Below are 22,971 nucleotides of genomic sequence, written 5' to 3' on the forward strand. Positions count from 1 at the left end.
AGATGTATACACGTAAAGATAGACACATTGGTACAGCATGGAAAAAAATCTAGAAGAATACAAAAACTTAACAAAGTGGTTATCTTTGTGGGTAACGTTAGGGTGGGGAGGAGAACTGTTTTTTACTTTATTAAAATACTGTTTATTTCATATGTATATTTTTGTCTCTCTACCACTTCTGTTTGTCTGACCACCGCTATTACTATGTTCTATAATAACATTCCATACATACCTAAAACCAATCAAAGGGTGGAGTTCCATCTTTAAATTTTAAACAGGCATTTCAGACAACACATTCTTGGCAATGGAACCTGGACAGCATTTATCAGACACAATAAGGAAAGCTCTCACTCTGCATATAAAAAGGGCAGCCAGATATCAACTGTTACAGAAATGAAATAAAATGGAAACTTTTAACAAAGAGTTTAAACTATTTTCTTAAAGAGATTTCCTCCACTGCCAGAGATCTTTTATTTTTTTATATTGTTGTTCAATTACAGTTGTCCCCATTTTCCCCCCATTACTCTCCCCTTCCCAACCCCCCCACCTCCTACTTTTAATCCTCCCCTGCTGTTTTCTTTGTCCATGGGTCCTTCATACATGTTCCTTGACCCTTCCCCTTCTTTCCCCCATTATTCCCCTCCCTTCCCCTCTGGTTACTGTCAATTTGTTCTTTATTTCTATGTGTCTCATTCTATTTTGCTCTCATTTGTTTTGTTGATTAGGTTCCACTTATAGGTGATATCATACGGTATTTGTCTTTCACCACCTGGCTTATTTCACTTGGCCTAATACTCTCCAGTTCTATCCATGTTGTCCTGAAGGGTAGGAGTTCCTTCTTTCTTTCTGCTGCGTAGTATTCCATTGTATAAACGTACAAAACTGTGATACATTTACACTGCCAGACATCTTAGATAGCCTCCCAATCAGTCACCCAGAAGCAATTCTTCACATAATTGATGAACTTGGCTTCCACTTTGGGAAGAGAACCATGTTTTTCTATACTTGCTTGCATTTTTACTTTAATGTCTTCTACAGAACTGTGTCCTTTCAGTGTTTTAGGAGTTGTTTCCTATTTTTTGAAGGACTTTTGACCTTTTGATCTTGGTGTTGATGGTTTTGAATCTTTTCTATTCAGGTTAAATTTTTGTGCATTTTTGGCTGAGTATCTCATATAGATTTCTTCCACTTCTTCATCCTCAAAATCATCATGATCGTTTTTATCATCATCATTGTCGTTCTCGTCATCCTCATCAGCAGCATCTTTCAATTTTTTCTGTGGAAACTTGCTATTGCTTTCAGGGGAAGAACACTTTCCAGATAAATTTAGCAGTTTTACATCCTCCTCCTCTTCATCTTCTGATTCTGCATCTTCGTTTGCTACTCAGTGTTGTCCACTAATATGCACAGGCCCTGAACTATACTTCAACCTTAAGACCACCTGTAGTGTTACTTCAAAGCCACCAAAGGAAATTGTTGACTGTAGAGACATTCTCAAAGTTGCCAGTGTTACTGTAATGGACTGCTTTCAAAATTCATTTCCTCTGCTTCAGCAATGTGCAATTCATCCTTTGTACCAGCCCTAAACTGACCTTCTGTAAAGATAATAGGTGCACATCATTATCCACTTTAAAGTGATAATCTTTGTCAGGTTTAGTTTACAACCAAAAAGACAGTTCTGGGGCCTCAGAGGTCTCATGTCTATGTGCATAGAATTTCTACACTTAGGTGGGACAGAAGGCGGATGACGACAAACGACTTCTGTTCCACCGAACAGACATGCAGGACAAAATCATATTTCACATGTTTTTCAATTGTTTGAATTTAAGGACCAGTATAGCTTTGTAATTAGAAAATAATGTTTAAAATTGTGAGACAAACTAAGACAAACAACAAACAAAAACCTCAAAGTTAACCAATTATTTTAGAGGAAACACTAGGTGATGCTTATAGGAAGCAGAAAAGCTAATTATCTAAAAGAGTTTAGGAAATGAACAAGTCTATTTACTTTGCTTTTTATCCCTCCTTTTAACCTTGATTCATCTGAGTAACTGGCTCAGTTAGTCAATTTCTTAAAACATCTAGAATGGAATAGATCCATGTCTGGGAAAAGATCCAAAGCAGCTAGGCTAGTGAATAGGATTTTGTGGTAGTCCAGATGAAAGATAGCACCAGTAGTATAGAAGTGAAATAGAAATAAATAGATATGTTTTTATGAATATAAGGAGAAACAATCAATAGGATCTCTTTATTTGATGCTGTGAATGGTAATAAAGAAAAGAAGAGAGTCAGATGACCCTTAAGCTTCCAGCTTGTAGGACTGAAAGAACTGTGATGTTACTCCTTAAGAGAAAGAGGGGCACCTTTTATTACCTTATCAGTTATATTAAAATAGTGATCTTACACACAGAAGAAAAATATCTAGAATCAGATTTTAGTTGCAAATATAAAAAGTTCCTGCAACTAGGATTAGGAAATTTTTGACCTTTTGTATATCCAGCTGCTTTTTCTTATTATCGATAGTATATAATAAACTAAAATTATAAAAGATAACTACCACCTGACTAATAACAATAGTGGAAATGAAATGACTAAATGAAAGGTTCATGTTGAATGTTCTAGCCCATTTTGGAATGAAGTCTAAGAAAGAGAAATTGGAGAGCACTTAACTTTTTTTTAAAAACTATTTAAAATTATAGGAGAATTGCAAGACCAGGGACAGAGAACTTCGGAATAACATTCATTCAAGTTCACCAGTTTTTAACATTTTGCTGCATTTGTTTTGTCATTCTCTCTCTCTAGATATTTTGACTTATTTTTTCCCTGAACTATTTAAGAATAGATTGCATGCATTCATGTCCCTTTACTTCTTCATACATTAGTGTGTATTTGCTAAGAAAAAAGATATTCCTTTACATAATCACCACACAGTTATCATATGTGGCAGCTATTTTATCTAATCTATGGTCCATATTCCAATTTTATTAATTGTTCCAACAAGTCTTTCATAGCATCCCCTTCCCCAGTTCCAGTTTATGGTATCAATTGTAATGGTCAAGTCTCTTCAGTCCCTTTTAATGTGAAAGTTACTTCCTTAGCCTTTTTCTTTTTGCCTTTCATGACAGGTATTTAATAATATGCTACTCAACGTGGGTTCGGTTGATATTTCTTTATGAAAAGATTCAAGTGATGTTATGTCCTTCAGGAAGCACACAGTCACTGATCAAAGTGTTCCTAGGTCCTCTACTACATGGTTTCTCTTTTCCTCTTCCTACAAATAGTATACAATCTATGGGGAGATACTTTAAAAACACAAAAATATGCTGCTTCTCATCAATCTTCCCCACTAAACTTAGAATCTATTGATGATGTTTCTTTCCCCAAACCAATCTTTTCCATGATAGTTGAAAAATGGTGATTTTCCAACTCCGTAATTGTTTTTGTATTTATCAGTGGGCAATCTCTTTTAAGGAATAGCTTTCCTGTTCCTGCCATTTCTCTTTCTCTTTAGTACAGAATAAAGGATTAGTTTATTCAATGAATGCTAATTCATTACTGTTTATTTTCATATGCTAGTTACCCCAGATATGGCTAATTAGAGGCCCTTTAAGCTGGCTCCTGTTGACATGCTTCCATTTTATTCTCGAGCACTTCCTTATTTCTGGCACTACAAGGTATTCCAGGTCATGTTATATCTTCCCGGCCTAGCCCTGCTGAAATCAGCTATTTCTCCAATGATCCTAGATTCATTTTCATGGGGAAAGGTATTGAGAAATCAAAATCTGGGCAGGGGGTCTTTAATTTTGAAGTTACTTTCAATCCCAAAATCAAGAGGAATATATACCAATTTTTGAAAATCATCATATTTATGGCTTAGTTAGCCATTTCCTTTTTTCCCTAAAAAGGAAATTTTAAGCTTGTTTTTAAATTTTTCTTAATTACTTGAATATAAATAATAATAGCTACAATTAATAGCAAAGAATACCCACTGCAATACCCACTGAATCATAAATCTCTAGGTTGCTACTTGTCATATAATGTATCCTCAAAAGGAATTTGTGATGGAAGACTCCACAGGTTTTGAAATAGTAAAAGGTAATCTGTGGAACCCTGAAAATAACTAAAATAAAACACAGGGCATCTCACTGAATTCATTTTAAAGAAATTGAATCAAAGCTCTATAAAATAACACTTTTTGAACTCACATTTTTGTTGAAAAAGATGTTTTGCTTTTTCTAGTGGTGTAGTCTATTGGAAACTGCTGTGGTAGCATCTCGCATTATTGTTTTTATGAGATAAAGGCAGATGTACTACAAAATGTTTGAAATAAGTACATAAATTTCTATTCTAACTGAATGAAATTAAATATGTACTCTTTCTCCCGATAACACAGATCTTTCAACAATGATATACTTTTGAAATAATGAAGATGAAATAAAGAAATCATATTTTATGTATGATAGTACTAGGGGCAAAGACCAAATCCATTTTCTTGTCCCATGTAGTTAGTATTCATTCCCAAACCCATCATTACACGGAATCACCTGGGTCACTTTGTAAAATCCAAATATCTGAGCACCACACTGGGCCACTTAAACAGCATATCTCATGGTCCAGGGATCTGTACTTTTAAAATCTCTCTGGATAATTCTGAGACATTTGATCATCAAACTAATTTGGGAATTACTGAACATGGCAAAAAATACATTTATATTAGGGTGTAAATCTCTTTACATATACAAGTTGCTCAAGGACAGGATCTGTGCTTATAAATTTTTATAAGTCCAGCACCTATTATGAATCTTGGATATAGTAGGCATTGACTACATACATGTTTATGAAAAGATTTTTGTCTTCAAATTTAATTTAATTGGAGCCTTAGTATTAGTTTGTACAGGGGGTATAAAGCCACTTTAGTGTTATTATATATTCACATGACAGAAACCATCTTGCATAGAAGCCTGAAAGACAAAAATAATTGAATTGGTGGACTGATTTCTAATGCAGAATATAGTTGTATTCAGATATGACCCTGATTTCTGCTAACTTATTCTATGATCCTGAAAATGAAGAATGCTCACATTTATAAACTGTCACAGTCTTCTGTCACTTTCTACTAAATGTTCTACTTGATACCAAAATGATTGGACAAAAAATCCCATGTTAGCTAACATTTGTTTGGTTTAAGACACTGGTTCTTAATGTGTGGTCCAAGGACTCCTGGAGTTTCCTGAAACACTTTCCAGTGATTCATAAGGTCAAGGCCTTTTTCCTAATAAGAATAAGCTGTTATTTGTCTTTATCACTCCCATTCTCTGAGTGTACAGTGGAGTTTTCCAAGGCTACCTGATGCGTGATATTGAAACAAAATAATGAAGAAAAGATAGGAATCTTTTCATTTCATTAATGTCTCTTTATAGAATCAGCTGTCTTCTATAAAGAGACATTAATGAAATTTACAAGAATGTAAAACCATGCTGTTCTTCTATTTTTGGAAAATACAGTTATTACTCATAAAATATGCTATTTTTTAATGACTAAATTTTAAAATTTTATTAAATTAAAACATTTCAGCTTTAATTTGTAATATAATAAGTATTTATAGGTATAGCACGCATAAGCAGAAGTTCTTTGGAGTCCTCAATAATTTTTAAGAGTGTAAAGGGTTTCCGAGACCAAAAAGTTTGAGAAACAGTGACTTATGTTTTTACATGTTATTTAAAAATTAGCTCAAATGGCTATTTAGTTTTATATGGACAAATATTGCCTAAAATCAGGATTGAATTTCACCCATTCTCAATAACATATTTTTTCAAAATTTATATATTGAAGAATTTACTTTCTTTTTCCCTTGTCTGAGAAACAGTTGACTCAGCTACTACTTAAGGTTCCATGAGTCTCCAATGTGTTCCACAGTTATCTATGATACATTTGAAATTTCCATCATTAGAGCTAATAAACATGCTGCCTGGGAAGGATAACATGCTAAGTACCTATTAATAAATGGGGAAAGATTTCTTTAGCAGATTTCTCATTTAACAGAGAACAAACAGGCTCCACATGGAAAGACAGAAAAGGTGCATTTTGACAGCTGAGAAGCAAATCAGAGATTTCTAACTCTGGAGGCAGGTAGATGCAGAGGACAACAGATTGAAGAACACTGCCTCATGGTATGGACCTTAGTGCCATTCAGGTAATGTGTGTGTCCCATCAAAATACAGCATTTACTGCATTATTTGAGGTCTTAGCCTGCACCCCGACCCACAATTAAATAAAAACGGTATCCCTCCAGGTAGGTGGTTGTAAGCAAACATTGGTTTGTATGTAAAGTGTTAGGACAATGAACACAGTAATTCGTTGTTCTTAGGTTAGTGAGGAGGGATGGTCCTTGAGAAGAAATGGAGAAACTAGTTGCTTTGCTAACTTTACAATTTAACTTTATAGTTTTGTCTGCCTTCTCTTTTTTCCATAGTTGCAGTCTTTTCTACAACTATGCTAAGGAAATTCCTCAAGATTTTTAAATTTGAAAGTTCTCTCTTATCATAATCAAAATATTTTCGTTCTAGTTCCATAGATCCTTCTCCATCCTCACTTCTCACTGCAATATTGGAGAAAAACATATTATTAGCTTAGGAACTAAACACTCCAGCATATTAGTTTGCAAAGAGAAAACTTGAAAAACCCATACAGGAGAGGAAATAGTGAGGTTTCTAAATTGAAAAACACTTCAAGGTCAGGAAATAGGGAAATTTTACCAGAAGCCTAAACCTAATGTAGTTCAAAAGAACAATTCTCAACTCATTGTGGCCCAGTTTTCTTTTCACTGACTCCTTTTTTCTTAGCCGACACGTAAACGGGTACCAACGAGGTGACAGAAAACAGCACGTCCCTTAAATTCTTACTAACCTGTGTGTGTGTGTGTGTGTGGAAGGGGAAACAATAGAGTGAGAGCCTGAGAGTTTTCCCGCCTAAACACTGAGGGGGCGGGGCCGGGGCCGGGGCGGGGCCCGAAGCCGGGGCGGGGCGAGTTGTTTCTCTCCCCCAATCCTTCCTACTTCTCCATGCCCCTCCTACACGCGTTTCGCCACGATCCCGACAGGCCCAGCGGCTAGGAGAGTCGCAAGAAGGTGGGCGGCGGTGGAGGTTTGTTTGTGGTGTTTCTTCGTCTCTATGGGTGTCAGAGAGGGGAGGTTTTGACGCAGATGCAGCTGGCGCTTCAGCGTGGCCGGGTGAGTACTGAACCTAGAAAGGTGTCAGGAGACAGCTATTATTTAGGGAAGCCAAAATAGGCGGGGGTGCAAAACAGTTTTATGGACTTGATTCCCGGGGCCGGACGTTTGTCGGCTCTGGGGTCTGGCGACTTCCCAGGTCCGGCGGCGGTAGCTGGCTCTCCCTGATGGGCTCCGTTTAGGGGCTTGAGAGGAGCCTTGTTCCTTTCTGCGTCCCGTCCTCCGCTTTTCTTCACCTTACGCCGTCCTTTCTCTCTGTCCCGGGAGAAGTTCTCCCCTTGCCGACTTCCTAGCCGATGGGTCCACTCGGGCGCCGACATCCATCTCCGCGCGGGCGACCTGGGGACACAGGTAGACTTGATTGGCTCCACTGGGATTTATGGACGTGGTTGGAAATTAGTGGGGGAAGTTCACAGTTAGATCAATGATGGGGAGAATTATTAATCATTGAAACGAAACAAGAATGGAAAGTGAATGCAGATCCGAAGGAGCGAAAAACAAAGTGCAGGCTTCTTGAACTGTTCAGTTTTTACTCTTTCCAGCGCCTTCCCGTTCTCATTCTCTCTCAAGTTTCGTTCTCACCATCCCATCCTGGCCCATCAAACGATGTTTCAAGAATGAGCCAGGTGTAATTGACTCTGTGAATGTTGGGAGAAGAGTTTGAAACGGGCTCTTTAAGTTGCTGTCTCTGTAATCTTAATAGTTACGGTTCCTTTACCTTCTCTTTCAGGTGCCTAAAAAATATTGTAGGCATTTGAAATATAAGTAGAATAACCATTTTATAGCTAAGGGACTAAAATAAAATATTTTATTCTCTCTTGGTACCTGGCAAAACCCATTTTCTTTCTATGACTTTATAAATACATGTGTCTATCACAGTTTTTTTTTGGGGGGGGGTGGATTTTTGGATATATCTTTGTTTATGTTAAAGCATCCCTTTGAGTCATATGTGCAAGTGATATTGCAGTAGAAGAAAGGAATTTGCAGATGAAGTGAAATAGTTTGGGGTTGATAGCTGTAGGAGAGTTTAGGTTTCATTGAACTCTGTGACAAATTAGTAAAATGTCAGTATCTGGAGACGAAGATGTTGGTCAGGATGATCAACCTGCTCTTTCTGGTGTTGGACAAGGTAATGAGCTTGTCGAGTTATCACCTCTTCCTAAACTCTTTTTAGAACCTACTGCTACTTTGTGAGAAGGTGGTTCTGGCCTCCAGCTACTCTTTATTGTCTCTTGATTACCTCTTCCACTTAAGAGCATCACTCTGGCTACATGATTATGTCAAGAAAGTGTCATTGACACCTTCTAAGTTTCCATAATTACTGAGGATAATAAAATGCAGAATAATAGTCTGGGGAGAAAGGGAAAGAGTGATAGAAACTAATAAAAACTAATAAACAAAAGGACAAAAGCCTGTATTGCTCTCTTCCTTCATAATCTATAGAACATTTACTATATTCGATAAGATTTTTTACATTACCAACGGGTGCATCTTGAGACTGATTTCCTATAGTATTTAAGAGCAAAACAATAGTATGTAATTTCTCCCATAATGCAGTATTATGTAAAATAATTGTAACTGAAAGACTTAAACTGACCCTTCAGATCTTTTATTATTTAATTATAGGACTCACATAATTGATAGTTATTAAACCTAATTTGGCCACTTTTAATCTTTAGTTTTATCTTGAGCAGTTTTTACAATGGCTGTAGCACTTGTTGAATGTTAACCATTTTTTTGCATATAGAGTTGTGTAATATACCTTTTTTAAAAAGATTTTATTTATTTATTTTTAGACAGAGGGGAAGGGAGAGAGAAAGAGAGGCAGAGAAACATCAAAGTGTGGTTGCCTCTAGCATGCCCCCCACTGGGGACCTGGCCTGCAACCCAGGCATGTGCCCTGACTGGGAATTGAACCGGCTACCCTTTGGTTTAATACACCTTTTTAAAGGAGAACCAATTTTTTAAAAAGTTTACTCACAAGTCGTCCCCCCCCACACATACTCAAAATAAAAATAGCTTGCTTTTGTGCCAAAGAGAAAGGTTAATTCTTTTAAGATAGATCTACTCACTTTGGTAAATTATTGATGGGGGGTTACCACATCCTGCGCAGAGTCCCCGCCCCGTTTCCGCGGATAGAGGAAAATAAGACATTCCAGACACTTCTTGGTCTGCCAGGAAAAGAGGGTGGCAATTCCCTCTAGTGGAGAATGCCCCGAGCCCTTCTCTTGATGTGGCTTTTATTGAGAACATATATGCACAAGGGTATACAGCATGCATGCAAAGCTCATCAATCAATGTCAAAAGGCTATGATTGAAGGAACAGAGATTTGCCTTAGGTTAGGGTCTGGTAGACAGGGTAGCACCCATTCGGCTCTGAAACCTGGGAAACTGATCACATTCTGTGCTTGACCCCAAACATCAGCACTCATTAATTCAAGGGTATTCTTAGCAAAGTAAGTTTCATAGGATTTAATTCATTCCTTTTCCAGGCCTAATTGTCCCTAATTGTGCCTGATCAGTTTAGGGTTGTATCTGCCTTTAGTATTTGTTTCACTGACCCAGTCAGGTGGAGGGCAGAGCAGCCAAGAGATAAGGAGACTTCTTTCAGATAGAATGAGGACTCCAGCGATGACAAAGCCAAGAGGTGAGGGTCTTTTGCCTCTTCTCTATGTCCCTCAAGTCCTTCCCTGATGGCCCCTATGTGACAGTGCCTGTCTTAGGTTGCCCCTGCCTTCGAGGGGTCTTACTCATTATTGACTAACCAGCCATCCTCCTGGGCCAAGCAGGGTGAAGTTAGGGAGGCAGGAGCACAGCCCCTTCCTGGGGAACAGGTTTTGTCTCTTTAGAGGCCTGTTTTCCCAAAGCCTCCTTGCTCAGCTCCAGCCTTGGGGACCTCTCGCCGGTCAGCGAGGCTACAGTCCCTGAAACCAGGCGAGACAGTTCCCAACAAATTATTAGAAAATTGAGACATTAAATATTGATGTCGGAGCATATTTGAGAGGAAAACACAGGGGCAGTATTTTTAAATGTTTTATGTTTCCTGTTATGAAAGCAATAGGTATTCATTTTGGAAAAATGAAAACAATATACAAAGTATAACATTGAAAGTCGAAATCCTAATTTGTCTTTTCCCCTACCACAGGTAACCACTAGTTTCTTTGCATGTTTGGGAATCAGTGTGGAAAAAGAGTCTGAAATCAGACTCTGTGGGAAAGATGGTACTAATAGCACAAGGCTTATATCCTACAGCATTAGAAACCCCACAAGGGACAGAACTTCCCCTTCTCTCTGATTCCAGCAAACTACTGTAGAGAAGTCTTACTGGCCTGACTTCAGACATCACCCATCCTAGAGGCAATCTCTGTGGCCAGGGTGACGGAATGCTTTGTGTGGCCAGGATTGGCTCTTTTCCCTACCCTGGAGTGGGGTGCAGGGGCTATACAGTTTCAAACCACATAAATTAAGGGTAGGGGGCATGTAATTCCTAAAGGAAAATTGTGGTGTTATTTCTCAGAGAAGGGGAAATGGTTGCTGGACAGACAAAAACAACAGATGTTCACTAAAGTAATTTTATATATATATTTTTTAATTAAGAGAACTTGCTTTCCCAGTACAAATTAATTGTATTTTACAGTTTGTGTATAGATTTTCCCTTTTTAAATGTCTATTATTTTATTAATTTATAGAACTTAAATTTATATTCTTTAAGTGCATATATTTGTACTGTTATCCCATATGTAGTAACTTTACTCTGGAGTATTCAGATTTTCTAACTTTAATATTATGGATATTTGGCCAGTTTGTTAAAATTGATTTTTGATAAATACTTTTATTACTGTGGGTGAACTTGATTAACAAACCATAGTTTATAAATAGTAAATAAAAATGTTCTAAGTATTTAAGCATATGTAGTTAAAATGATTAAATGCTTGATTATTTTAATTATTTCATGTTAAAAATCTGTTAGCATAGAAACCACTTTGTTTTGTGCATTATATGAAAAATATATCACTGTAATTGTCACTAATTGCTGTGACTGGGTGTTATCTTTAAAACTGTAGTTAACTTTATTGTCTGGTTTTGTATCTTTATGTATTATTCTGATGATTCATTGTATTTTTAGAGAAAATACAATGAATCAATATTGTTACTACACTGTCTTGTCTTTGTTTAAAAGAAATGCTAATGACCCTGGCTGGTGTGGCTGGAACCATGGTCCGTCTATAAACTGAAAAGTTGTGGATTTGATTCTCAGTGAGGGTACATACCTGGGTTGTGGGTTCGGTCCCCAGTCCTGGTACATGCAGGAGGCAACAGATCGATGTTTCTCTCTATCCCTCACTTCCCCTCTCTGTAAAATCAGTAAGCATGTCCTTGGGTGATGATAAAAAAAATGTTAATGACTCAATTCAGTGGACATTGGAACTTTAATTGCTAATATTGGTGGCACATGCTTTAGTTTAGATAGATCTATATTCTAAAACCCAACAGTATTACCCCTGGATGTTGATCAAGTTACTTAATCTCTCCAAACTTGAGTTTATTCTATTTGCATGCATAGAAATGATAATACCTATCTCATAGGGGTCTTGCAAGGATGAACTTAATGTATTCCAGGTGTCTTGGATATAGTAGGTTCTCATTAAATGTAATTGTTAATAATAACAAGAACAATGACAAAAAGTAATGTTTAAAAAGATTTTATTTCCCAATTCCAGAATGTTTAACTGTAGGAAGTTTAAAATATAAAGGTATCTGAGTAATTAACTATATTGTTCTTCAGTCAGTTTGTCTTGATTTTAGCAGGTTTTTAAATTCCATATTACATATAAAGCAATATACTAGAAAACTCTGCTTAAACAAAACAATTATTAGTGGACTGCCCAAGTATTTGAAGACTGCCTAATTTAAGTATGATAGCTGTCATGCTAGAGGAATATGTTGAGAGAATTTTACACAAACTCTGAGCTCAGAAATGTTTAACATTAAATGGAAGATACAGTGTACAAGGGAAGCTAGGTATTGCGCATTTTGGAAGTTCAGATTAGAATTTATGGCAATTTTTGGTAATAGGTAGGGATGATAAAAGTGAATTTGTTTTTGTTTTTAATGATAAGTTTAGGGTTAAACTCCTGTGAAGGAGAAGTAATAGTTTGAGACTGATATGCTAGACACCTGCAGGTAGAAGAGGGAACAGTTTAAAATGTTACTTGAAAAACCAAAAAAATGCAACTATGTAATTGACCAACTTGAAAGAAGTGATTGACATTAAATACAATTAATGATCCGGCATTGGAAAGTTAAATATTGCTGCATTGGGAAGACAGGGTATTGAGCCCTGTTTATGAGAAAATTAACAGCTAGAAATGGAGTGATCTTTTTTCCTTCAAACTAAGTAATCAGTTCTTTTTTTCAAATTTTAAACATTTCCTAGGTTAATAATAAGTTCAAGGTGAGTTTTATTGACTATGAAAAACTGGAAACTTTAGTGTAATCTTTGAGAAACAGATCCTCATTATTCCTGTCAGCTATACAAATAATGGTTGCATTTTTCTTCAAAGTGATTTAATGTTGGTTATTTAAAACTTAAAATGCCTATCCTAATAACATTGCTTGTTCAGACTTGGATAATTACTTGTTGTCTATTTGTAAGCACCAGGTTCTAAATTATAATTTGTTTTGCTTTTTCAAGTTTGGTCCTTGAGTATTGGAATTAAATCATCAAGCTTTTTTCTTTTCCTTAAAAAAATAAACATCAGTATTTTGATTGTCTACTGTCCTACTAGGATTAAGTGAGCATTCTATACCATGGCACATAAAGGGCATTAGAATATAATAAGCTTTAAGACATATCTCTGGTTCAGCATAGCTCTTATGTCTCTACCTTGCCTTCTTATTCTATCCCCCATGTTCTGGACATAGTGAACTTCTTCTTGCCCCCCACCCCCCACAAGCTATGTCTTTTTGTGTCTTTATACCTTTGCAAAGGCTGATGGTTGTACTTTGAATGCCTCTCCACCATCCTGCCATCCTCCAAGTGGTGAGCTACTATTCATCTTTAAACTAGATTACTGTGTTCTTCCGTTCACAAAACTTCCCTCCATTATCAAGTGTTTATTTTCCTTTGTGGTTCCCATAGCAATTATTTTTACCTTTAAAAATATCCTCATTTTCTAGAGCAATTGTATGTATTTTGTAAGAGACTGAGTGATTCTTGATGCCAGGAACAAGTCTTATTTGCCATCATATCATGAGTACCAGTCATATAGACAAGCTCAGAACATGTTTGGTGAATAAATGAGTAAGTAAGGTATTTCATCTGCTTTAAAAATCACAATAGAAACAGGATATAATCTAATAGATTAAGATTGCACTCTGTAACCTATCTTAGTCTGATACATTTAGAGAACTTGGACACATCTAGAAAGTTCCATTTACACATTCTACCATATATCAATAAACATGTTTTATCTGTTATAATATGTACCAAGGCACTGGAGAGAGAGAGGAAAATCATACTCCTCCATTCTTCAAAGAGCTCAGAGTGTAGTGGTGGAGACAGACAGATGAATTGACAATTACAATTAAATTTATGCTAACTGAAATTTAAAATTTATTTGATCAGTTTCACTAGATACATTCCAGGTGCTCACTCAGTAGCCAAATATAGCTAGTGGTTACTGTATTGAACAGTGCAGATATAAAGCTTTCTATCATTGCAGGACATTCTGTTTGGCACAGCTATTTGACATAATGTCGTAGAACATTATAAATAAACTTGAATCTGCATTCTTTAGTTTCACATGATAGCTAACTTTCATTTCAACCACACTTCTTACTTTAAAAATAAAGCTTGCTTTTATATTTAGAAATTGTTTTTTTTTTTAATTATCAAGTAATATATTTTAAATATAACAGCATTGCTAATTTTCTCAGGTCTTTGATCTGTGATAACATTTAAATTAAGTAGTTTCAGAATTTGATTTTCAGCTTCAGCATTGATATCATCTAACTTTCTATCCTAATAATTCCTGAGATGATAATGAAGCATAATGGTTAGAATGATGACTTTGGGGTTGTAGAAAACTTTCTCTTCCATCTCCTGCTATAATCTTAGGCAAATTTCTTAGAAATGTTGAGATTTGGTGTCTTTCTCAGTTATGTAAGAGTAATAATAATACTTGTCTCAAGGGTTATTGAGGATTAAATAAGGTAATAGATATCAGACACTTAGCATAGTACCCCTCACAGGGTAGTGTTCATTAAATGCTAGTATTAAAGAGAAGTTGAACAACCAGTTGTTTAAAAGAAAAAAACATTTTTGAGACACTTGGGGAAATTGGAATATGCACTGCATACTAGATCATACCAGGAAATTGAGGTTAAATTTGTTAAGTGTAACAGTGACATGATTGTGTGCAAAGTCCAGGGTTTTTTTTTGAGAGACACACTAAATACTAAAATACATAGCAGTGAAATGATATGATGTCTGAGGGTTGCTTTAAAATAATTCACAAGGACAAAGAGGAATAAAAGGGACAGAAAAATTTTTCTTAACTTACATTTCTGGTGAAGAAGGAATAAACAAGGACATATTTACCTTTCTGCCTGAAACAGCTAAAAGGGCAGACAAAGTATACAAAAACAATGGTTTCCTGGATTTTGGACATTGTGCAACAAAGGAGAGTGATTCCTGAGAGATGGGAAACAAGTCAGGTGAGCTTTATGATTGGTCTGGCTTGCAGCTTGTAAAGAATTTCCCATCTGCAGAGCAGGAAGGGGGAACCCAGACAGACCACAGTGGTCTACCAGAATTGAGGAGGCTGGGGAGACTAAGGCAGCTGGAGTTTTCAGTGAAGAATCCTAAAGATTAGAGAGCTGAAAGGAGGGAGAACTCCTGAGATTTCCAAAGGCTTCCCGTCAAATATTCACCTACGAGAACTGATCAGTGCATATGTGTGAAGAAACCCAAGGCTAAAAAAAGAATCAGTTGACAAGGTGAAGACCATAGTACTTGGAGTTCTCCTAGAAAGAGGCAAAAATAGGGGTTTTTGTTGTTGGGTTTTTTTTTTCCCCCCAATAATCCAGAGTGGAAAATGTCTTAACATATCATTATGTAGAGCACTCAGAAGGGTTTTTCCTTAGTAGTGACATGAATTAGCCTTAAACTATATGCTACTCTGGTCAGCCTGAGGTTAAAAGCAAGACCTGAAGGGGTCAGACTGTTTCCAGATTACTGAATTGTGTCCTAAAATTAAGCCCAAGAATAGTTACAGGAATACAGAAATATCTAGCACCCAACAAGATAAGATTCAGTGTCTGGCATCCAATCAGAAATTACTAGACATACAAAAGTGCAGGAATATGTGACCATCATGATGAGGGGAAGAAAATCAATCAAAACTGAAACAGAAGTGTCAGAGCTGATAGAATTAGTAAAGAGGGATGTTAAAACTGTGTTTATAATTTATAATTGTATTCTGTATGCTCAAGAAACTAAAAGATTAAGTGTGTTAAATAGAAACATGGAAGATACCTTGAAAAGACCCAAAATGAACCTGTAGAGATGGAAACTACAATGTCTGAGATGAAATAAATACATTGAAGGGATTAATAGCAAATTAGACATTGGAGAATAAAACTTAAACCAAGGCTCATGAAGTACACAAAATAATCTGAAGAGTTCTTACTAAAAGTATTTAATTTGACTCCAATCAGCTTTTAGAAATAACTTCGAGGTTATAGGAAGGGAAGAGATTAGAGAAACCATGCTACAAGGAAGCAATTAGATAAATTTAGAATTTGAGAAATGCTGCAATACATTTGCTCTGTTATTCTCTTCAAAAATTAGAATTATGCTGTTACTGCACAATGTGGTGAGTGTACTTAATGTAGCTGAATTATATGCTTAAAAGTGGTAAAATGGTAAATTTTATGTATATTTTACCACAATTTAAAAAATTACTTTTTTAACCATTTTTTAAAAAAGATTTTTTTAAATTTATTTTTAGACAAAAGGGAAGGGAGGGAGGAAGAGAGGGAGAGAAACATCAGTGTGTGGTTGCCTCTCATGTGCCCCCTACTGGGGACCTGGCCCATAACCCAAGCATGTGCCCTGACTGGGAATTGAACCGGGGACTCTTTGGTTCGCAGGCTGATGCTCAATCCACTGAGCCACACTAGCCAGGGCTATTTTAACCATTTTTAAGTGTGCAATTGGGAGGCATTAAGTGCATCTGCGTGTTGTTCAACCATTACCACCATTCATTTTCAGAACTCTTAACTTCCTTTTCAAACAGAAAATTCTATATCCATTAAACAATAACACTTCCCCCAGCCTCTGGAATCACCATTCTACTTCCTATTTTTATTAATTTAACTACTGTTAGTACCTCATATAAGTTGAATCATAAAGTATTTGTCTTTGCAACTGGCTTATTTTACTGAACATGATATCTTTCAGGTTCATCGATGTTGTAGTATATACCAGAATTTCTTTTTTGCAATTTTTTTATTGTGCTAAAATACAAATAATACAGAATTTATCATCTTAGGCATTTTAAAGTGTATAGTTCAGTGGTATTAAGTACATTCAGATTCCTGTAAAGTCATCACCATCATTTATCTCTAGAACTATTTCTGTTGTGCAGAAGTGAAATTCTCTGTTAAATAATAACTCTCCATTACTCCTTTCCCATAGCCCCTAGCAACTGCAATTCTACTTTCTGTCTCTATGATTTAGAGCAGTGCTCCCCAACCTTTTTGGCACCAGGGTCAGGTATTGTGGAAGACAATTTTTCCATGGACAGGGTAGGGGGATGGTTTGGGGATGATTCAATCTCATTACATTAATGCTCACCTCCTGCTGTGCAGCCCAGTTCCTAACAGGCCACTGACCAGTATCAGTCTGTGGTCTTGCGATTGGGAACCCTTGATTTAGAGGAACTCTAGGTACTTCATATAAGTAGAATCATATAGTGTTTGTCTTTTTGTGATTGACTTGTATCACTTGGCATAATATCCTCAAGATTAGTCCATGTATAGTATGTGTCAGAATTTCCTTCCTTTTATAGCTGAACAATGTTTTGTTGTATGGATAAACTGCATTTTGTTTATCCATTCATCTGCTGACTTGGGTTGCTTCCACCTTTTGGCTATTGTGAATATCACTGCAATGAGCATGGGTGTTTGTTTGTTTATTTATTTATTTATTTATTAGATTTTTTTTTTTTAAATCCTTACTCAGTGATATGTTTATTTTTTGATGGGGGTGGGGGAGACATCAATGTGAAAAACATTGTTTTTTTGCCTCCTATACATGCCTGACCAGGTAGTGGACCCTCAACCTAAGTATGTGCCCTGATTGAGAATCAGACCCACAGCCTTTTGGTGGATGGGTCTATGCTCCAACTACTGGAGCCACTAGGCCAAGGTTGAGCATGGTTGTTTTAATAACTTGTTTGCTAGTTAAGCTTTTTGGATTCGTTTCCTAAAATTATGGTAAAATATACATCATAATATTTGCCATTTTAATCACTTTTAAGTGTACCATTCGGTGGCATTAAATACTGTCACATTGTTGTACAACTATTGCCACTATTTCCAGAACTTTTCCATCATGCCAAACAGAAACTCTGACCCATTAAACAGTAACTTCTTAGTCTCCTTCCAGCCCCTGGTACCCTGGTAACCACTGTTCTACTTTCTACCTCAAAGAATTGGCCTATTTTAGATACCTCCTGTAGGTAGAATCATACCAGTTTGTTTTTTTGTGTCTGGTTTATTTCACTTAGCATAATGTCTTCAAGCTTCATCTGTGTTGTAGGATGTATTAGCATGTTAATCCTTTTTTTAAAAAATCTGTGCACCTTTTATTTTATTTTTTAATTTAATTTATTGAGGTGACATTGGTGAGTAAGATTATATAGGTTTCAAGTGTACATTTCTATGGTTCATGACCTGGATATTGCTTTGTGTGCCCACCACCGAAAGTCAAATCTTCTGCTACCATATATTTGGCCCCCTTCCCTCTGGTTACCACTATACTGTTGTCTGTGTCTGTGAGTTTTTATTTGTTTTTCTTATTTGTTCATTGGTTACTTTCAGCTTTATATGCTCCATATGAGTGAAATCATATGGTTAACTTTTTCTGACTTATTTTGCTTAGCATGGTATTACCCAGGTCCATTCATGTTGTCTCAAATGGCAGTATTTCATCTTTTCTGATGGCTGAAGATATCCATTAAATCCATTTGATCTAGTGTGTTGTATAAGGCCACTGTCTCTTTGTTGATTTTCTCTCTGGAAGACCTAGCCATTGAAGTCATTGGGGTGTTAAAACCCCAACTGTGACTATATTTCTGTTGATCGCTCTCTCTATGTCCATCAAGATTTGCTTCACATATTTAGGTGCTTCTCTGTTGGATTTGTAAATGTTTACTAGGGTTATATCCTCTTGTTGGATTGTCCCTTTATCGTTATGTAGTGTCTTTCTTTGTCTCTTACTATACCGTGGTTTTAAAGTCTATTTTGTTGGATATAAGTACTGACTTTCCTCAGCTTTTTCTTCTTTCCATTTACTTGAAACATCTTTTCCATCCCATTACTTTCAGTCTGTGTGTATCTTTCAATCTGAGATGGGTCTCTTGAAGGCAGCATATATGGGGATCTTGTTTTCTTATCCATTAAGCTACCCCCATGTCTTTTGGTTGGAGCATTTAAACCATTTACATTTAAGGTGATTATTGATAGCTATGTATTTTGTGCCATTTTATTTTTAGACTATTTCCTTCTGTCCCCTCCCCCCGCCCCTGCTTTTTCTTCTTCTTAAAGCAAGCCCTTTAACATTTGTTGCTGTACTGGTTTGGTGTTAACAAACTCCTTTAGCTTTTTCTTGTTTGGGTAGTTCCTTATTTCTCCTTTGATTTTAAATGATAGCCTCCCTGGGTAAAGTAGCCTTGGTTGTAGGTACCTGCTTTTCACCACCTTGCATATTTCACACCACTCCCTTATGGCCTGAAATGTTTTTCTTAAGGAATTGGGTGATAGTCAAATTGATGTTCCCTTTTATGTAACTGCTTGTTTTTCTCTTGCAGCTTTTAGGATTTTCTCCTTGTCTTTAAGCCTTGTCATTTTACTTACGATGTGTCTTGGTGTAGGCCTCTTTGGGTTCAACTTGTTTGGACTCTCTGAGCTTCCTGGACTCATGTGTCTTTTTCCTTCACCAGATTAAGAAAGTTTTCAGTCATTATTTCTTCCAATAGGTTCTCAATTCCTTGCTTGCTCTCTTCTTCGTCTTGTATTCTGTGATGTGGATATTATTACACTTCATGTTGTCCAAAATGTTCCTTAAGCTTTCCTCATTTTTTTTTCTTTCTTTTTTTATTTTTGCTGTTGTGCCTGGGTATTATATTCCATTTTGTCTTCCAAATCACTGACCAAGTCCTCTGCTTCATCTATCTATTGTTTATTCCTTCCATTGTGTTATTTACTTCAGATATTGCATTCTTTATTTCTGACTGGTCCTTTTTATGGTTTTTAGTCTTTTTTCAAGCTGTTGAGTATCCTTATAATCATTACTCTAAACTCTCTGTCTGATGACTAGATTGCCTCCATTACATCTAGGCCATCTTTTGGAGAACTCTCTTGTTCTTTCATTTGGGGTCAGTTTCTTTGTCTCCCCATTTTGGTTGTTTCTTTGTATTTTCTGCCTTAAATGTTAAACTAATCACTGATACACCCTCCAGTTGGTATGTATGTATGTATTTATTTATTTGTTGTTGTTCAAGTACAGTTGTCTCCATTTTCCTGCCACCATTTTCCCCTGCCCCACCCACTCCCACCTCCAACTCTCAATCCTCCCCCTGCCACTTCGGTTTTGTCCATGGGTCCTTTATACATGTTCCTTGACTTTACTCCTTCCCCTTCTTTTCCCCCATTATACCCTTCCCCCTCCCCTCTGGTTACTGTCAGTTTTTTATTTCAATGTTCCTGGACATATTTTGCTTTCTTGTTTGTTTTGTTGATTAGGTTCCACTTGTAGGTGAGATCATACGGTATTTGTCTTTCACCGCCTGGCTTATTTTGCTTAGCGTAATGCTCTCCAGTTCCATCCATGCTGTCGCGAAGGGTAGTGGCCCTTTCTTTCTTTCTGCTGTGTGGTGTTCCATTGTGTAAATGTACCATAGTTTCTCGATCCACTCATTTATTGATGGCCCTTAGGTTGCTTCCAGCACTTGGCTATTGTAAATTGTGCTGCTATGAACATTGGGGCGCACAGGTTCTTTTGAATTGGTGTTCTGGGATATGTAGGATATAACCCCAGCGGTGGAATTGCTGGGTCAAAAGGCAGTTCCATTTTTAGCTTTTTGAGGAAACTCCAAACTGTTTTCCACAGTGGCTGCACCAGTCTGCATTCCCTCCAGCAGTGCACTAGGGTTCCCTTTTCTCCACAACCTCGCCAGCACTTGTTTGTTGATTTGTTTATGATGGCCATTCTGACAGGTGTGAAGTGGTATCTCACTGTGGTTTTAACTTGCCTCTCTCTGAAGGCTAGTGGTGCTGAGCATCCTTTCATATGTCTCTGGGCCCTGTGTATGTCCTCCTTGGAGAAGTGTCTGTTCAGGTCCTTTGTCCATTCTTTAATTGGATTGTTTGTCTTCTTGGAGTGGAGTTGTGAGTTCTTTTTATATTTTGGAGATCAAACCCTTGTCTGAGGTATCACTGGCAAATATATCTTCCCATATGGTCGGTTCCCTTTTCATTTTGCTGATGATACCTTTTCATTTTGCTGATGATACCTTTTCTTTAGCTGTGCAGAAGCTTCTTATTTGATGACGTCCCATTTGTTCATTCGTTCCTTTATGTCCCTTGCTCTAGGGAACATATTGGTGAAAATATTGCTGCATGGAATATCTGAGTTTCCTGCCTGTGTTCTCCTCTAGGACTTTTATGGTGTTGCGACTTAATATTTAAGTCTTTTATCCATCTTGAGTTTATTTTCGTGTATGGTGTAGTTGGTGGTCAAGTTTCATTTTTTTGCATGTAGCTGTCCAGCTCTCCCAACACCATTTGTTGAAGAGGCTATTTTTGCTCCATTTGATGCTTCTGCTCCCCTTGGTCAAATATTATTTGACCATAGAGACAAGACATGAATATCTTTAACTGTGAAGTTTCACTGTAGAAAAATTCAAACATATTCTAAAAGATATGTGCAGGTGTGTTCATAACAACATTATTTGTAATAAAAACCAGTAACAACCCAAATGTCCAGCAATATTTCTTTATCCTCACCTGAGGACAGTTTTTCATTGCTTTTGGGGGCCGGGGGGGAGAGAGAAAGAGAGAGATAAAGAGAAACATCAATGTGAGAGGGAAACATCGATCTGCTTCCTTCTTGCACACACCCTGACCAGGAATCAAACCTGCTACCTTTCAATTTACCTGATGACATGCCACCCAACTCAGCCACACTGGCCAGGATTCCATCAATATTTAATTAGGTTAAAAAATATAGTAATTCACATAATGGAATTTGGTACACAACAAATGAACTACATTATACACAAGGATAAATCTTACAAAGAATAATAATAAAACAATAAAATTGAAAATAATAACAAAAAGAAAAAAAAAGAAAACATGGCTATATTCCATTTTCATGACACACAAAAAATAATATTCAACTATATTGTTTAGGGATGTAAAATTAAAGGAAATTTAAGAATTATCATCATAAAAGTCATAACAAGGATTGTCTCTGAAAAAAGGGAGGGAACTGTCATAGGAACATAAGACATGGGAGTGGAAGGATCTGGGGGCTGGGAATGTCCAAATTCCTAATCTGGATAATTAATAAATGGAAATTCACTTAATAATTATTCTTTATTATGAACATGTCTTTTTTATACATTTCTTACTCAGAATAAAACAATATTTAAAAAAGAAGATAGGAAATTATGAAATAAGTTTTAGGAATATCTACATCCCTCCCAAAATGCTTTACAAGAAACACAAAATAAGTGTCACAAATATAATGTTGAGTGAAGAAGCAAATCATAATATATATATGGTTAGATTTCATCCATATAAATCTAAAAAACAAGCAAAACAAATTGTTTAGTGAGGCACATCATCATGATTATCACCAAAATTTCAGATGGTACTTTTATCTCCTGAGGTTGAAGATGGCTGTGATGAGGAAGGAGAACCTGGGAGATTCTGGGGTAATGAACTGTTCTTTTGTGTCCTGGGTAATGGTTAGCCAAATGGTTCACTTTTATAATTATTCTTTAAAGTGTACATAGATCCCATGTAGTATTCTTTATATGTGCTATATGTCTATATGATATAGACTTTATTTATGTAATACACAATGTCTGTCCATAAAGTACCCAGCCATGTACTATGGAAAATAGAAACATTCATTAAAGAAGGTACAAGATATAAGAAGCATTGTACATGGGACAGTGACACCTCAATCCCTTTCAAAGCAGGCACCTTGAGACCTCACACAGTTTTCCCAATTGCCATCAACCACCCCATCATATTTTCCCGAATCTCATTGATAGTCTGAAATCTCTTCCCTTTCAAAAGTGATTTTAGTTTTGGGGAAAGCCAGAAGTCACAGGGCACCAAATCTGGGCTGTAAATGTGCTGAGTCACCTGTGTAATGATGTTTTGCCAAAAACCCCTGCATGAGACATGATGCATGAGCTGGTGCGTTATCATAATGAAGCTG

The 22,971-nt window shown here is 36.6% G+C and overlaps 1 protein-coding gene and 1 pseudogene across 1 annotated transcript in view; one reads left to right on the forward strand and one right to left on the reverse strand.

Moving 5' to 3' along the window:
• Positions 1 to 378: 378 nt before the first annotated feature.
• LOC129069770 (nucleophosmin-like) lies at positions 379 to 1,711 on the reverse strand (annotated as a pseudogene).
• A 5,378-nt stretch (positions 1,712 to 7,089) lies between these two features.
• MICU1 (mitochondrial calcium uptake 1) overlaps positions 7,090 to 22,971 on the forward strand; it is a 225,486-nt gene continuing 209,604 nt past the window's right edge. The window contains exon 1 of the mRNA XM_054572634.1: positions 7,090 to 7,229. The gene's annotated coding sequence lies outside the window, so the exon portion shown is untranslated. The remainder of the gene's footprint in view (positions 7,230 to 22,971) is intronic.

This window comes from Pteronotus mesoamericanus, unplaced genomic scaffold (assembly GCF_021234165.1).
Source record: "Pteronotus mesoamericanus isolate MK-2021 breed Mesoamerican mustached bat unplaced genomic scaffold, CSHL_Meso_final contig_24, whole genome shotgun sequence".
NCBI lineage: Eukaryota > Metazoa > Chordata > Mammalia > Chiroptera > Mormoopidae > Pteronotus > Pteronotus mesoamericanus.